The sequence below is a fragment of the Xiphophorus hellerii genome, chromosome 19, assembly GCF_003331165.1.
Source record: "Xiphophorus hellerii strain 12219 chromosome 19, Xiphophorus_hellerii-4.1, whole genome shotgun sequence".
In the NCBI taxonomy this organism is placed as follows: Eukaryota; Metazoa; Chordata; class Actinopteri; order Cyprinodontiformes; family Poeciliidae; genus Xiphophorus; species Xiphophorus hellerii.
Genome location: NC_045690.1, coordinates 1,686,104 through 1,703,697, shown reverse-complemented (window position 1 = coordinate 1,703,697; position 17,594 = coordinate 1,686,104). Strand labels below are relative to the sequence as shown.

Genomic DNA, 17,594 nt, shown 5'->3' with positions numbered 1-17,594 from the left:
ATCCAGGGGGAAAAAATCGAGCGCTATCACGTTATAACGTCATACGTATCTTATTGAAATGTGATAGTTATCTTGTTAAAACATGATACGCATCTTGTATAAATGTGATAATTTTATGTCCAGGAAGTGGCAGTATTATGCTAGGCTAGTACAGTGGCTAACAGGACTTGGACAAGTTTCCCTTCATGTTTAGTCTAAAACACAGAGATACGGATGCTGCTTTGCACTGTGGTTGGAACCAATAATAACATGCACACTCTGAGCAGGATCCTAAACAGAACGGGACTGCACAGAAGGAAACGTCAGTCCGATCCTCTAGCTGTGGTGGCGATCCTAACTGATTCTGGATTTTAAAAAAACTAGTTCTTGAGTGCAGATAAAGTCCAGGAGATCCAGGGGCATACGTTCAAGAACATGCTCCAAACGATCATGGAGCCTATCAAAAATATGATCCAGCAAAAATTCCTTGAAAAGAGAAAAAAAAAAAAACATGTCAAAAAAATTGTCAGTAAAATAAAAAAGTATTTTGAAATCAGTAGGTCAGTATTGAGAAATCACAGTAATATAAATTAAATTATGATATTTAATCTAAAATAAGTTAACAAATGTACTTACAAGCATATATTTTTCTTGAAAATGAGTTAAAATCAATTGAAAAAACAAAGGGAGTTGTTTATAGTGTTGCTAGGTAACAGAACGAGGTTTTATACCGCAAAGTAAAAATAATGTAAATTAATATTGTATATCAACACTTGTCAGATAAGAGAAGCAGTATTTTGGATGATGTTGTAATGACAATAAATTTCTTAATTAATTCATAAATGAAGTCACCTGAACAATACAGTAGCTGAACAGAATGGGGTTGTGGTTATAATTAATGTCGGTAGTGTTCACAGCCCCTCCTTGAAGCATACAAGGCAGCCATATTAGCTTAGTACATTAGCGGTAGCATCTCCTGAAAAATTACACTTTACTAAGACTGCCTGTCTCAGTCTCACCTAAGACAACATCAAACAACCCAGAAAGTCGCCACCCATCAGTTCTCTTTCAAGATTCTAGACTTGGCGCAAGTGGTATTTCTTTTTGAAATAAAACGGGGTAAATTGGGTGAGGGGCTGGGGGGGCTAGGAGGTAGCAAGACGTAATATGCTAGCACTACATGGTGTAAGATTAACAACGGCCCAACCCGTGTTTTAAATCAAGATTTAAGATAATGTATCAAACTTCATGCGCAAAATAAAATATAATACAGAAATATGAAAGCATTAAACTCACCGTTGGGTTTTCATTCGCCTCCATGGTCGCCAGCCTCGGCTATGCTGGTATTTCTTCAATATGACGGTTGTGTCACGTGATCAGCTGGGTCCTGGAATCTGACATCCATTGCTAATGTCTGTGACCTGAAGTAACCTCGCCATTTTTGCAGCGAATTTTTAGACGTTGAATTTGAGACAGCGAATTTGAGCAAGTTGAATTGGAGGACAATGAAAATATTGCATTCGAATTTTGAAAAGTTGAATTTTTTATATGCTGAATTTTTTAACACTGAAAATTTAAACTGTGAAAAATATGTATATTGAAAATTTGATCACTTTGAAATAGGAATGTGAATCTTTTTAATAAATGAAAATTGCAACCATGTACAAATAATGACACTGAATTTTTTTTTCATGTACAAATAATGACACTGAATTTTTTTTAGATTAAAAATATATTCTGAATTTATTTTAACACTGAAAAAGTAAGCACTAATATACAACATTCAAATTTCAGATGCATTTTTTATTCAAATTCTGATGGCACATATTTACTTCCATAAACAGCCTCACTGAATTATTCATTCAAAGGTTTAGCAGCAAAAAGAGTTTTAGGATTGAAAATGTTTATTTTATTAATATATAGTTTCATTAAAATGCAATTAATTAATTACACACCCTGCAAAAACCTTGACTAAAGATTCACTAATATTAAAGAAAATAATCGACATGAATAAATTTATTGCTTTTGTTTGTTGTAGATTTCACCACTAAAATGCAAAAAAAACAATCCCATGACTCAAAATAAAATAAGTGTGAATAAATAAAGTAGATTCTTAAGGAATTAAAACGTTGCTGTTTGGTTCCTCAGGACTGATTCCCCGCTGACGGAGGGCAGAGGAGGAACCATCAGCAGTCTGGCTGAGCACTGACTGCTGCATCTGAGCATGCGTTCCTGGAAGTTGAAGGTCAGTGAAAGGAGAAGCAAACAGCATCACTTCTGTCAATCAGGAGAGGCGCGTTCCAGACAGGAAGGAGGGGGAGCTGGGAGGAAGTCACAAAATAAGGTGAAAAAGAGAGAGGAATGAGAACAGACGATAAATAATTGATCCGCCGCTGAGCAGAGCTTTTAAAGAGCGACACCGTCACACCGCAGCACTCGACACAACGTAACCCAGATAAATCTGTTTGAACAAATGTTTGCTTTGCTGCTTTTTCCTTCTGCCAGGTTCATCAGAAAGCGATCCAACATGGCCGAAAGCCTCTGGGAGCCGAGAGGAGGAGTTGTTCTTTTCCATTCCTTCTGGCTTTTTATGCACAGAGTGACCTGTTAACAAGCTAAACACACTGACATTAAAACATTTGGATGATGGCTGATGGAGGGAATCATTTGTTGATTCATAAGCCACATTGTTCACAGCATATTTACGTGGTTAAGTTCAGTGTGAATGAATAGTACCTCAGTGATTAAAGGTGTAAAGTGTTAATTATTATCACACCTTCATCCAGTGGATTCGTTTATCCTCAGGTTAAATGTAGAAACCAGGAGAAGCAGCAGATCGCTGGGCTTCAGTCAAACACTCTGCATTCTGCACAACAAACTACAATCAGACAAAATAACTACAAGCTAACAGTCACTATAAAACCTCCTGACGGTGGATTTCGTCACAGGAAGTCGAATCGTTTTCTTTCTGAAGGCAAAACAAAACCAGGAACGGATGGCTGAGTCAGACCAGAGACTTTAAACTCCGACTGCTGTCATCCTGCCGCTGAAATTAGCTGAATCAGATCATTTGACCTCAAAAACAAAATGTCACATTGCAGCGAGACTTTTATCTTCAGGACAAATTACAGTGGAGTGAAAGAAAGGTTTTTTTTCCAGAGAATGAAAACTGATTTGTGATCCAGCAGGAAGAGCTTCAGCCTGAAGCAGAAGCTGAGTTATGAAAGTCAGGAAGCTTCACGTTTCACGACCAACATCTCAGCCACCGGTGATCCAACATGGCTGCCTGACTGACTGTCAGGCTGAGAGACAAGCTGACAGGTGTGTGTCGGGGTGTACGCGCGCACACGTGTGTGTGTGTGTGTGTGTGTGTGTGTGTGTGTGTGTGTGTGAACCTTAGAAGACAACTAGAGGACAAAACAGCAAAAGTTTGAGTAACTGCAGGTGATGTTCAGTGAAACCCTGACAGGAATGTTAGATGTTCTAGTTCTTGTGTGTCAGTGGGGCGTTGGGTCTGGGTCGGCCCGCTGATGATCAAGTTACAGAACCATCAGAACCCATGAGACAAGAAAACATTCAGTTACAGCCCCATCCTGTCTGATATTACATCACTGTAACAAAAAGTTTCTCTGAAAGCCACAAATCTTTACTGGAGCAGCTGGTTGACTACAGAGGGTCCAAGCATGTCACTGGGACGTTAAGTGGAAGGAAAAAGTGTAGAAAAGATAACAGAAGGTGAGTAACTGGAACTTTGAATGGATTGTGGAATAAAATCCATTCAAGAGTTTGATGGAGATTCATGATGTCTGAACTTCAGCTGGAGAACTTTAGGAACCAGGACACTGAGACGGATCCAGAACATGGACTACATCCTGGTGTTAAACTCTTCCTGAGACAACAGAACCAGCAAGAGAGAAGAGCAAATCAACTCTGTTCTCACTGGTCCAAAGTTCTGCCTTCAGATGAAAGAAAATGTTAGAAATGTATTTAAAAATCACGTCTGGATGAAACGGAGCGGCTCCCATGGTAGAAACGTTTCTACGATCCCAGCAGATCCAACCGTACTCGGTACCGGCCCACACTGCCAGCGTTAGGATTAAGAAACGGTGATGAGGTGATGTTCTAAATTCCTCCACAGCAGAGACTGAAATCCACTGAGAGTCGTTGTTGCTATGATTCTTCTGAAACCTGCTGAGTCATGGATCGGACTGACAGGAATGAAAACTTTTCTTTTTTTTGCAGCAGAGAAACAAATGCAGACAAACGGGCAGCAGGAGGAGAGCGGACGGGTGCAGGCGGACGGAGATTAGCAATCAGAAACCGACCGGCTTCGTTAAACTGTCAAAGGAAAATAAGTACACCCCACTCTGCCTACTGCGCCGAAAAACAAGAGTTTGATTCTGAAATGATGTTTTTTGCTGATTCAGGTTATCTACAAACATTTTTCATCCCGTTCGTAACTGACCCACAAGTTTCCTCCAACCTGGAATCCTGTCTGCCTTCCTGATGTGAGAGATGCTTGGTGTCAGAATCTGGACGCTGCCATCATTCATTTCATTCACTTTTATTTTCCACCACATGCAGCGATGCAGAGCGCGTCAGAGCGGCGCGCTGAGCAGATTAAAGCGACACAAGTCAATGAATAAATGTTTCTACAATCTAGTTTATTTAGTTCTACAATCTGTTCTCCGTCAGCTGAAGCCGTTTCACCACCAACAGATCTGATCCTGGAGCATTTAGGATTCTGAACAGTTCCACCAGAGGATTTCTTCCCGTTGTCTATTTTTATTCCAGGCAGCAGATGAACACAAGCACTAAGGATCTGGGTGGGGACAGGATGTGATGAAAAAGCAAAGAGGTGTCAGTGACAGGCAGAGGTTAGCAGAGAAAATGTTTTAAAAAAGAAAAGCTGTGGGAGAAAACAGATGAGACAAAGAGCAGGCAGCCAGTCAGAGAAACAAAAGAGTAAACAGAAAGTCTGGAAGAGGAAAACAGGAGGATGAGAGGAATCAATCAGCCTGAGCCTGATTAGAGCATCCTGCAGCGGTGTGGGAGTTTTCATCGATTCGCTCCGATCCTCTGACTGCTGCAGCGTGAAGTGTCCATGACTTCCCCAATCACTGAGCAGAGCGACCTTCCTCTGTCAACAGCTTTCCTGAAACCCTCCAGCAGATCCGGGTCCGACGCCTGAGAGAAGACAGAGTAAGACGAGCGATAAGGAGCAGAACATGTGAAAGAGTGAGGAAGAGGAGAGCCTCTGAGTGTTTGGGAACAAAGTGACAATAAAACTGAAAAATGTGAAAAAGGAATCCAGACAAGCTGTGCAGTGAAAGTGAAAACCTCTGACTGTTCACTCTGGACAGCCGGTCTGCAGCAGAGAGCCGCTCTGAGGAACGCTGTGGCTGACCTCTTCATTCATGGCTGGACCCTGAGATGTTGCTGTCTGAGCATAACTGGACAAGACGACATTAGAAATGTCAGTTTTTACAAATCCACGTCTCAAATGACTGAGATAAACAATTTTTCATCAAATCCACAGCATCTGGTCACCTCCTCCTGCTTGCTTTAGGTTAGCATCTAAACGCTGAATTATTTATCAGTTATAAAAATAAATCAGCATTGATGCCCTTTAAAAAATAATAGAAAGAGATTAAAACCTGTAAATATTAAATTTCTGCTTCTTAGTTTTTGCTAAGTTAACAGGTTTATCCCGGTCTTCATGTTGTTCAGCTCATTATTTATTTCACTAAATCTGGTTTATTCTGCTTGTTTTTAATAATATTGGGACATAATTTTCCCAAAAACTTTTCATCAGTTGCTGATCAGAAGCTCTGCTGATCCACCTCTTTTGCTTCTGCAGCATCTAGAGTCAAAAACAAAAACCAGAAATAATTATTCAGCAAAATACCAAAACCTGATCACTCTTGGTCTAATCACAATAAATTGTTTCCCTTAAAATCTTCTTTCATAATGAAAACTTATTTTAGATGAACTTGGTGTAATCCTACAAAGCTGCTTAAGTCTGTTTTTATTTGAAAAAAATCCCAAAAAATTGAATTTCAATGACAAGTTGCAAAAAGCATTTTTCATTTCTTGGCTTAAATTCTCATTTCTCTGGATTTGATGTGATTACTATCATGGGACTCTGGCCCGGTTCTCAAGCAGCTTCATTAAAACTTTAACTGGATTTTTACTCAGTTTTCCTCCTGGAATCCTGATGGAGACGAGTCAGCAGGTTTCCTGAGGTGAGTCGGCAAATTTCTGACCGCCTTCTGCATCCGTCACCAGCAGACGTCTGTCACACACACACACACACACACCCCCCACACACACACACACACACCCACACATTTATCATCTCACTCCACCATGGAGTCACACACACACACACACACACACACACAGGCAGACACCATTCAGATGGAAATGTATCCTTCATCTTCAGCCTGGCACAATCACACACTCTGGGGAAGAACACACACACACACACACACCCCGACATGGGAGTCATTGAGTCAGACGGCTGAATCCATCACTCAGCTGGTCCAGTCGCAGCAGCAGTCACGTTAAACTGGTTTCTATTAGCAAAGCCTGTCAGCTCCCATCCTGAGCTTTTATTGTGCAGGTAAGACGAGTTTGTCTGGACAGTTTTCTTTATTAATCTTTCATTTTTCTCCTGCAGACTGGCAGCCGTTGTGGATCTGGATCGTGTTTCAGCTGAAGACAGACTGGCGGTAAACATCTCACATTTAGATTTTATATTCCTCTGTGATGGATGTAACATCTTAACCATTTATATCTACATTTTCAACTGGGTTAACTTTCAGGGAAATTATTTTAGCTAAATTTCCCATTTACAATACAACTTCTTAGTGTGACAATAAAATAAAATAAATCTTTGAAGAAATCAGGAAGCGAAGTGTACAAACAATGATCATTCAAGAGAAAAGAGATGCTGGTTGTCACGGTTACTCACCTTGTTTCCATAAATCAGAGCTGATCGCATCACTGCAGTGAATTTTATAACTTTCAGGACTCGACATCCATTTCTCTGCTTTTTATTTATCTGTTTGGTCACTGATGTACCGTGGCTTTAAGAAGTGTTGACAGCCATGTTTTAATGTAAAAAGTAAGAGCATAAGTAATAATTTCAAAACCTTCCAACTCAACTGATTAAGAGAAGCAAGGGCTGATACTTTTACTCCCATTCAGACGACACATGTTGGTTTAAATTAAACCCAAATCTGCCAGGGGTATGAATAATTCTGGGCTTCGTTGAGACTCTTTGGGTCATCCCCAGTCAGTCGTTCCTTCAGAACCGGCCGGGTTCTGAAGGAGAGAATCCTGCTGAGTTTTCTTTACCAGCATCATAAACCAAATCTGACTGCATCCTTTATAAAACGGGTTACTGGAATAAATGTTGAGGGTTTGAGTTTTCCTCTGTGATTAATGTTGGATTGATCTGGATCTACTTTGAGTTTAGTCATTTTTTATGATTTAGTTCTGCATAAATAATCTAAAGTGGACTTAACTTCTGGCTCTGCTTCCAGATCCAAAAGCTGGATGATAAATTTAATAAATCATTTTTATTGACTCGTCACCAAGTCTGAGAAATAAAAAATAAACCTTTATCAGTCCTTACTTATTCAGAGTGGCTTTGCCTTTCATACCACAGGAAGGTTTAGTTATGAAATACTAGCTAAAGTAGGAATTGTTTTATTATTATTATTATTTTCATAAGGTATATAACTTTCTATAACATCTTCTTTAGCTTTAGCTAAAGCTTTTAGCGTTAGCATGAACATTTTGATGTCCTCTTCCCTCAAATCCAGCATTGCAAATGTTTTTCAGTGCTGAAGTTTCACCCTCCAGTCTTCAGCTAAAACTAATAATTCAAACATGATAAACAATAACATGATTGTTATTGTTATGTTATTGTTATGTAGGATCAGCTGACCCGCTCCTGACCCGCTGGTTCTGCAGTAATTAGGCCTTCCTTCCCCATGAGCAGGCCAGATACCTGTGAAGCACAAACAGAGTAAAGCGTCAGTGTTTGTGGCTGAAGTCCTCGTGGTGACCGTCTCACTGCCTGTTTGCATTTGTCTGAGGCCACAGCTGATTGGTGCTTTGGGGCGGCTGGATGTCAGCAAAGATTCAGATGATTTATCTCTAAATCTCCTGAAAATCTGCTTCCAACGCACCTGAGGCTGGAGGAAGATTTTTATTCTCCCCGACAAGCGCGCCCACGCGCGGATACGCAGCCCAGCACAGCGGCGCGTCCAGCCCACACAGGCAGGACAACCACAAAACAGAAGCATCATTATGAAGCAAGTTCAAACTATTTCCAAATATTATAGGTTTCAATCTGAAGGAAGCATGTTAGTCTGATGTTTACGAGTTGATAACGAACCATAAATTCTCCCTCAGAATGAAAAGACGTTCGTTGATTTTACCGTTTTTGTAATGGATTAATTTCTGTCTTTTATGCCACAATCATAAGATGAGATAGTGATTAATAACTGGAGTTATGAATAAAGGACAGTAAACATTAAGCCACAAATATCAGCAAGAACAAAAATATAAATTAGGCCAATACCTGTTAATTAAATACAAATATTTTCTCTTTGATTGAGTTTAGCTCATTTTTTCTACTTTCATTCTGTCTGTTCTGGTTTTAATTTAATTTCTTTTTCTCTGTTTGGTTTTAATGCTTGTGTGTTTTTTTCTTTCTGCCACTCTTCATGCATATTGAAGAAAGCTCTTTTATTTGACCTCAGATAAATGGTTTTGTTTCTGGCCCTCAGGTTGGAGCCGTCCACACAGAGGGACGTCGATATGTAACCAGTGACTGGCAGCTGGATTTGATTCCGCCTCTTCAGGGGAACCCAAACCCGACCCACACTCACCGTGGTCCTGCTGAGCGTCTTTCACGCCGAGTCTTCATCTTTTAACCTTTGACCCGTCCATACGGAGACGCTTTCAGGTGAATCTGTCACAGCTTTATGACGTTCAGGTTGTGCATCCACACAGAGACCAGAATCATCCAACTTATTAAAGTTTTAGTGATTTTAACCAAATATGTTTTAAAGACAGAAAAAGTTCTGTTTTCTTTTTAAAATGTTAAATGAAGCATCTCTTTAACCTTTTGATTTCTCCTGCATCACTACAGGTTTACTGTGTAACATTAAATCACAGTTTTAATAAAACAGAACATTTGAGATGAAAAGATAAACAGACTAATACTCATAACTCACCGTTTCTGCAGAAACAGAACAAAAAGCTGCACATCTTCTGTCGTTTGAAATCTTTAGGTTCTGAGATTTTACTGAATTATTCCTATAAATGGGGAGATTATGAATCTGCTGGATCCACAGTGACGGTAATCTGATGTAAAATCCACAATAATAACGTTTTAAAATGTTCTTTGCAGCTGCTTAGAGCTTTCTGATTGATTTGGATTCTAAAGTGCTGAATTGCTCAGCAGACTTTCCTCCTTTTCTCTTTAACCTTCAGATAAACAACAGCAAAATAAACAGCCCGGTGCCCAACGCGGCTCCTGACAGGCAGAAGTGACAGCTGCTGGAAAAATCCGGTTCTGAAGTTCAGACTGAAAGAATATCAATCATCCTCACCAGAAAACACTCGGGTGGCAGACATGGAGAACCGGCGGTGCTCAGGTAAGAAGTGAGAGCCAGAGGGCATGGAGGCAGGAGGAGGATAAAACTGAAGCAGATTTATGCTAATGTGTCCTATTTCTCAGAGTAAACTATTCATATTCACAGTTCAGGTTCAGGTTCTAATTGGCCTGGTAACCAAGGGAGATGCACCATGGATGGTTTAGTGAAACAATCTGCATTAAAATGTGCTTTTCAAATCATAAGTGGTCACCATAAACTCTCAAGTTGTCTCTGAACTTCTGTTGTGTCTATTAAATATTGTTCAGTAGAGCAGCAGTCTGGTGCACATGGTTTTTTATTCATGTCAAAATTACATTAATTCAATGTTTCAAAAACACAGTAGAGGAAATAATGGAGCTCACTATTTTGTAAATGACCATTCTAACTCCTGTTTATCATTTTGATCAAACTTATTGCATTTTTCTGATTTTATTTCTAACGTAGACGCTGAAGGGAACGTAGATGAAGGAATGATAAATATTTTCATCTCCACTCAGTCGATTAAACATCAACTGGTCATCGCTTCATCAGCTGTTTGTTCACAGAGTGTTCTCCAAGCATATTAATGGGAAATTGAGTGGAAGAAAAAAGTGGCTTTATTCTTCATAAAGAATATGAAGGATGTACATTTTGAGTTAAAATGTTTTCACAAAGTTAGCAGGTTCTTACATGGTATTTAAAGACGAGGAAGGAAAAAGATGAATAAACCGATTTGTGTCTGTTGGAGCGAAGCAGAACGTTGAGGCTCATTCACTGAACCGCAGTGACTGGATGTGAAACAGGATGTTAGTTTGTGTTATTAATTGAAAAACATCAACATTTATGAAAATCAATGTGCAGCTCTGATCTTGGATATTTGATTGAAACTTGGTGCTGATGTAGTAATGATTTGTTCCCTGGCTCTGTTTCCTGCAGATTGTGCTGCAGATGCTTCACTGCAGCATCTCAGAGGCTGCAGCAACGAGCTTTACATGAAATGCTGCAGCTTTACATGAAATGCTGCAGCTTTACATGAAATGCTGCAGTTTTACATGAAATGCTGCAGCTTTACATGAAATGCTGCAGTTTTACATGAAATGCTGCAGCTTTACATGAAATGCTGCAGCTTTACATGAAATGCTGCAGCTTTACATGAAATGCTGCAGCTTTACATGAAATGCTGCAGCTTTACATGAAATGCTGCAGTTCCTGTTGCATTTCTAATGCAGGCAAGAGACTAAAATAGTCTGAAATAGTCTGAATACACGACTTCAATATTAAGAATCGCTTAGTGAGCCCAACCTTAATACCCAGAGGTAAAGGGCAAGGACACACACACACACACACCCACACACACACACACACACATGGATACACACACTTCAGTCAGAATGACTTTAAACTGCACAAAAATAAAATCCCATAGATGAACTCCTGAGACGATCAGAACTGGTCATGATTATTAGAGATCCTTTTTTTTTTTTTTTTCATTTCATTCATAATAAATAAACTGAACTCTCCCTGGTTCTGCTCATAAACAATAATTTATTTCATTTTATCTCTCCCCAACCAAACAAACCCGGCTCTGGACCCAGATATGTCCAGCTGAATGTCTGAATGGATGTTTGTTTGTGAGTGAAGCTTTTAAGTGTTTGTGAACGCCATGGGTCGTCAGTCTTTAAGGAGATTAATTCTGCTGTCCTGGATCTAACCTGCTGGTAGGTCCACAAAGACGCATAGACTGGACTCACACAGCAGAACATAACACGCAACACTAATGCCCACCCTGACCTTTCACCCCATCCATAAGTCATGTTGGCTCAGACTAAACATTCAAGCACAATCTGAAGGAGCGTCGAGTCCTGGAACCTGACGGGTCAACGTTCACAGTCCGTCCCGAAAACCTGCGAAACAAATGAAAACACTGTAAACGCTAACGCTCCAGTTTCAGGCTCGAGTAAATTTAAAGAGCTCTAGGCAAAGGAAGCAGTGCTGACTGGATCAAGTGGCGGTGTGTGTGGGGGGGTGTGTGGGGGGTGTGTGTGTGTGTGTATGTGTGTACATATGCATGCTGGGTGGTGCATTAAAGCATAACTGGTGCAGAAGTAAAGTTTGTTTCTATTTTACATCTGTATTAGTCGTGGTGTGTGGACATGTTGGCACATTAAGGTTTTATTTTCACCTAATTATTTGCATAGATTTGAACTCACTACAAACTTTAACACAATAAATTGCATTTTATTTTTATATATACATGCTCCAGCCAGAATATTTCTGGTACGCCTGTGAATCTGAAGCATGAGAAACAATGACGGACGACAAAGCTGGGATCCACTGGGTTCATTTCTGCTTCAAAACGATCTGATTGGACGCTGGAAGAGATTATTATTGTGTTCAAGTTGTGCTAAAAGGAGTTAGCCTACCAGTGAGGCTATTCAAGCCTAACATAGCATCTCAAAGCTAAACACCTAGCAGCTAACGCTAATGTTAGCATCCACATCAGAACTTCCTGAAACTCTGGAAAGATGAACTTTACTTCCAATCTGATGATTTAAACAATAATATATTTGTTGCTTGCGCTTATTATTATCATTATAATACACATTAAAAGGTTGCTGACATATAGTTTCTAATTAAAATGTAGTTAATTGCAACTAATTAATAACAGACACTAATATTAACTCTATTAAAGGTTTAACTGAGTTCCACCACTAAATATTACATCTACTCACATTATGCAAACTCTACATCATAAAGTAGTTTCTATCACCTGAGCTGTGAGTCACAGCAGAGTGGTAAAATGTGACTGCAGCAGACTACAGTTTACACTCTGAATCAGATCCTCTGCTCTGTTTTAAAGCTCCTGCTGGCCAGCAGGTTGACTGGCTGCTCACTCTGCAAACAGCAGATCAGACTTTAACTGGACAGAGCAGCTCTGTCACTGAATACTCAGGCTGTGGTCACAGTTACTCTGAGACAAAAAGCCGGATGGTGAATTCCTGCATAAAACTTCTTCTTAATAAACCTTCTGTCACGTCAGAAAGGCTTTTCTGCAAACGCAGCACAATTCTGCTGGGAACCAAAATGTTTATGAATGATTTTTTAAATAAAAACTGAAGATAAGGTTAAGAGCTGCTGATGGAGAGTTGCATAACCAGATATTTATGTCAAAGGTAAATATTAAATACATCACAGCTGATGCAGCGAAGTTAAAACTCACACAGCAGATTAAATCCCCACCAGATCAGTTCAGCCTCCTTTAATCCAACTCCGGTCCGTCTGCCTGGAAAGTCCGCTTCGTTTGGGGAATGTGAACGCTGCTCAAACTTTTCATGATTTAAAACTCAATGAGGATCAAAACGTGATCTGGGTTGAAGTGAGCGCCCCAAAAGCAGGAAGTGGACTAAAATCTGACACCACTCCATTTTTCTTTATGCTTTGTCAAGAATAAAGTTGCTTCCCTCAGTGGTTCTTGGTGCAGTGCCCCTACAGGTGAGGAGGGGAACACTATAAAGATAAAGTTGTCTTTTAAACACAAACATTAGCCATCAGCATCAAGGCATCCTGTGTGCGTTCCTCAGTGAACCCGAAACGTTTCCGTTACAGGATGAAATGGAGCCTCATGAGCTTCTGAGCATCTTTTTCACAAAACAAGACGTTTGGCAGCAAAATCTTCTGATTGTGATCACTTTGGGTCTGTAGTGAATCTGAAATATTCATTGTGCTTCAAACACATTTTCAGATTCGCTCGACGCCTTTAGCAAAAACAAACCTTTCCAGATCTGCATGGAGAATAATTCATTAAGCAAACCACAACGCAGAGACGCAGCAGCAGCAGCCTCCAAGGTTTCATTCCTCATATAACAACTTTTCTCGAAATTCAGAGAATAAAAAAATTCTTCCACTCTCTGCTAATAAAATTGTCCTTTTCCAAGCATCATCCCACCTCTGAGTGTTCAGAGACAGCAGAGAGCTTTTCCACATGACTTTGAAGACAAATGATCAGCGGTTATTTTTAGCTCCAGACACACAGCAGCACAAAGAAATGCACACAGATGGCACAATCTGTGGCAGCCCTAATAATGAGAAATGGCTGTGCTCGTGTGTGTGTGTGTAGGCGTGTGTGTGTGTGTGTGTGTGTGTGAGAGAGAGAGAGAGGGAAGGCAGTTGCTGATCTGAAAGACAAAAGAGGAGGAAAAACTCCAAACATTTCTCTTGTAATTTAAATTGCAGAGAATTTCACATGTTGCTTTTTAGCAGAAATCCCGTCTCCTCTGGGTTTGTGTTCAGGTTCTGTTTGGAGTTATTTTGGAAAGAAAACCAACTAAAGTCACCAAGAAATGTAAATGTGAAACGTGGAGGTTCTGCAGTTTACCTGCAACCAGGCAGCAGGTTCAGTTCCTCGTTTCCAGACCGAGGAAACGAACGAGAAGATCGTCAAACACGAATGGATTACAGGAGATTATCAATATGAGGGTGGAAATTATTTAGATTATTTTACTAAAAGGCTTCATCTGTTTTAATAATATAAACCTTAATACATTTTGTGAACTTTTCTCCAGCAGCAGGAAGGGAGGAAGATCTGCTTCAGTTTAAAACATCCCAAACTCTGAACTTCATCATCTGGACATGGAGACAAGATGGAGGACGATCAGATTTCCAGCTGGAAACAACCCTCAGCATAACCTGAGCTCCAGTGGGAGAAGTGGCCTAGTCCAATCCTGCAGAGCGACCAGCCTGCAGGTTTTAGCTCCAAACCTGAATTCCCTCCTCAGGATTCAGCCTGGCTGCCTGTCAATGGATTCAGGAGATGGAGGAACGCAGCTGTAGAGAAAAGCATGTTTCTGTATTAGAAATGGCCCAGTCAAAGTCCAGACGATCTCTATCCAATATGACAGGAACTGAGCAGAGATCCTAGATATTTGTAGCTGTTCCAGCAGCAGACTGAGGACAACATCTGAATCTTTAGTTTGTGCGAGAAATCAAAAAATTTTTTATCCGTTTCTGTTTGTTTTTCACGTCTAATTTCTGTTTCCAATGAGAGTTTCTACCAAACCAGGACAGAGCTGCTTGCAGGGGCGTGTGTGTGTGTGTGTGTGTCTGAGGGGTGTGTGTGTGTGTCTGAGGGGTGTATGTGTCCGCGTTGCTGTGTGTGTGTGAGACGTTGTGTGTGTCAGTCACATTTTAGAACAGTCAAAGGAAAGCTGATGTAATTTCAGCAGAAAATTCCATCACCAACTTTCATGATGTCTATTATTGTGAGCGTAGAGTGTGTGTGTGTGTGTGTGTGTCTGACGGTGTGTGTGTGTGACGGGTGCGCGTGGGGGTGTCTGGGTGTGTGTGTGTGTGTGTGTACTGTACAGGATTCAGGTACCAGGTAATTCTCTGCCTTCTCGTCTGTGAAAGCTGCAGTTTTGGATCTGAAAAGTTTTTTCACAAATTTTTTGCTGTTTTCCCCAAAAACAACTAAAATCATTTTCCTGAAGTAAATTAGATTCGGTTCTTCAACCGTTTGGCTCGCATGCAGAAGCTCAGCCTCTTTAAATGTAACACTGAATATTTAATCTGTGGCCAAACTTACTATTTCCTTAACAGTTTTATTAATGTTGAAGCAACAGAAATGAAACATTTTTTCTCTCGTCTGGATTTATTTTGATTTTTTTCTATAACTGCAGATATGGACTCAGATTTCAAACGAGCTGTTAGATAAAAGTTTTATTGACAACAAGTTCGAATTTGATGATTTTAGCAGGAAAACTGATCTGCAGAGGTTTTCTGTGGATTTATTAACCTGTTTTCTAAAGTGTATGTTTTTGAAAATGTATATAGAAATATCTATAAAACTTTAAAAGTCTGTTTCAAAACTCCTTCAACAGACAGAAAAACAACGTGAAAACTTCTCCATGTCAACAGAAACAAAAACACAATTCTGTTCTTATTTTAAGAGTTTCTACACAAACATCTGTTTTATGAAACAGATGTTCATAAAAGTTTCAAGGATAAAATCCTCTCACATTTTACTGATTGTTCAAACTTCCCTTCTGCAGATCAACTTTACCTGAATCAGAGGTTTAGTTACTTTTAACAAAATGTTTCACAAGGATTCATTTAGTAAAACATTCCAGCTCTGCTTTATGCCCACTTGTGTAATGAGTGAAAAAACCACAAACTATTTCTGCTTTTGTTTTTTGAAGTTTGTGAAAGTCTGTCTCATGTTTTTAGAAATAAAAGAACAAAAGAAATCATTTTAAATGCCACATTATAATGTTTACTTGTTTCCACTCTTACTATTTTCTCTGTTAAAGTAACTCTTCATATGATAACCAGAAGGAATCATGACCTTTAACCAGAGAGCCAGTCTACAGACAATATGTTTTAGTTTCTAAAGAGATGAACAAACTGTCTCCAGTTTTTCCCAGAATATCATCTGAAATCATTTTAAGCTAATTTTGTCTGTTTTAGTTGCTTTTTCACATCATCCTGACATAAACAGCTGCTTTGGTGCTGAGTGAGCTTCTGCTCCCACGGATCAGAAATCCACTCCACGTCTGAATTAGTGTTATTAATGAATGACATTTCCATAAATGGAGCTCATAATGAGCCAGCATTGTTTCCCAACATGTTCACACTTTCAGCTTCATGTTTAAAGCTGAGACACGTTGGCCACTCAGCAGGTTTCATCAGCCGTTCTTTACAATAATCAGATAAATTTAGAGTTTAATCAGAAATGCTTTGTGGTGACGATGAGCCCGTCTGGGTCTTTTCTTTTCCTCTCGGTTGTAAATTTAGTTTCAAATGTCTCTGTTTGCTGCATGTTGTCTGAAGCTCACCGATCTGTGAAAACCCATCCAGTCATCAATTTTAAAACTTCTGTATTTGTGGAGAGCCTGGAGCGTCTGCGCTCCTCATTTTCCTGGTTTCTAAGCTGCCAGAGAAAAGCCAGCCAGGCTGAAGCCAAGCAGAAGAAGTGAAGCAGGAAGCATGAACCCAGTTAATGTGGCAGAGCAGGAAGCAGCGTCGCCCTCTGCCAGGCTCCATCAACTCTGCTGACTTAAACAAGCTGTTGACTTTATTACCAACTGGAAATAGGTTTTTGTTCCCGACCACCCATCACTGTCCCTCCAATAAAACAAGATTTTAGTGATTTTTAAGTTGTTAATGTAAAAACAGAGATTTAGTGTGATGGTTCGGTCAACCCGGTTCTACAGGAACCAGAACATCTGCTCCACCTCCAGCTGCTGTGGTTCTGAGTCAAACCAACCTGTTCCCCTCCTGGCCTGTGGGGGCGCTGCACCAAGAACCACTGAAGGAAACGACACAAAAACCAACTTCCTTCTTCACCAGATGGAAACAAGATGGAGGCGTCAGATTTTAGAGGATGGAAGATTTTTCATTTGTTTTAGGTTAAAAACCACGAGCCGTTTTTCCTGCTAGCGCTAGACTAGCATGTTTGTTTTGGTTCTATTTACCCAGAATGCCCTGCGCTGTAGTCCACTTCCTGCTTTTGGGTTTTCCAGGTTTTTGGATTCACTTCAAACCCAATCGGGTTTTTCTGTTGCTCCATTTCACAACAGATGATGTTTCAAGACACTTTACAAAAAATAATTATTTTAATTCTGTCTCACTCATTCTTATAAAATACAAACAGAGTAATGACAAGCATGTTATTAATTATATTATTATTGTGTTATTGATTGATTATTGAATTGGTTTTGGAAACACTGGAAGACAAAAATCATTTTTGTAATGAATTTTTTATTGACTTAGTCTTAATCTCCTTCCTGAGTTTGTCTGATTATGAGTTAATAAGCAGAGCAGCCTTCCAAAGATGATTTCATTTCTTAAAGAAATAAATGTAAATCCAAACCAAAATGCCTCTTTGTGAAAAGTAAAAGCCTTTTTATTAAATAACAAATTAAATATTCCCATAACTGCTCTTAATGCTGTCAGATGTTGGGA

General features: G+C 39.8%; 1 long non-coding RNA gene across 1 annotated transcript; it reads left to right on the top strand.

Moving 5' to 3' along the window:
- Window positions 1-1,770: 1,770 nt before the first annotated feature.
- LOC116708687 (uncharacterized) lies at window positions 1,771-10,647 on the top strand. Its single transcript, XR_004336741.1, has 6 exons — window positions 1,771-3,300; window positions 6,178-6,224; window positions 6,662-6,713; window positions 8,784-8,962; window positions 9,493-9,656; window positions 10,101-10,647. It is a non-coding gene; the product is annotated as an uncharacterized LOC116708687 (long non-coding RNA).
- The last annotated feature ends 6,947 nt before the right edge of the window (window positions 10,648-17,594 follow it).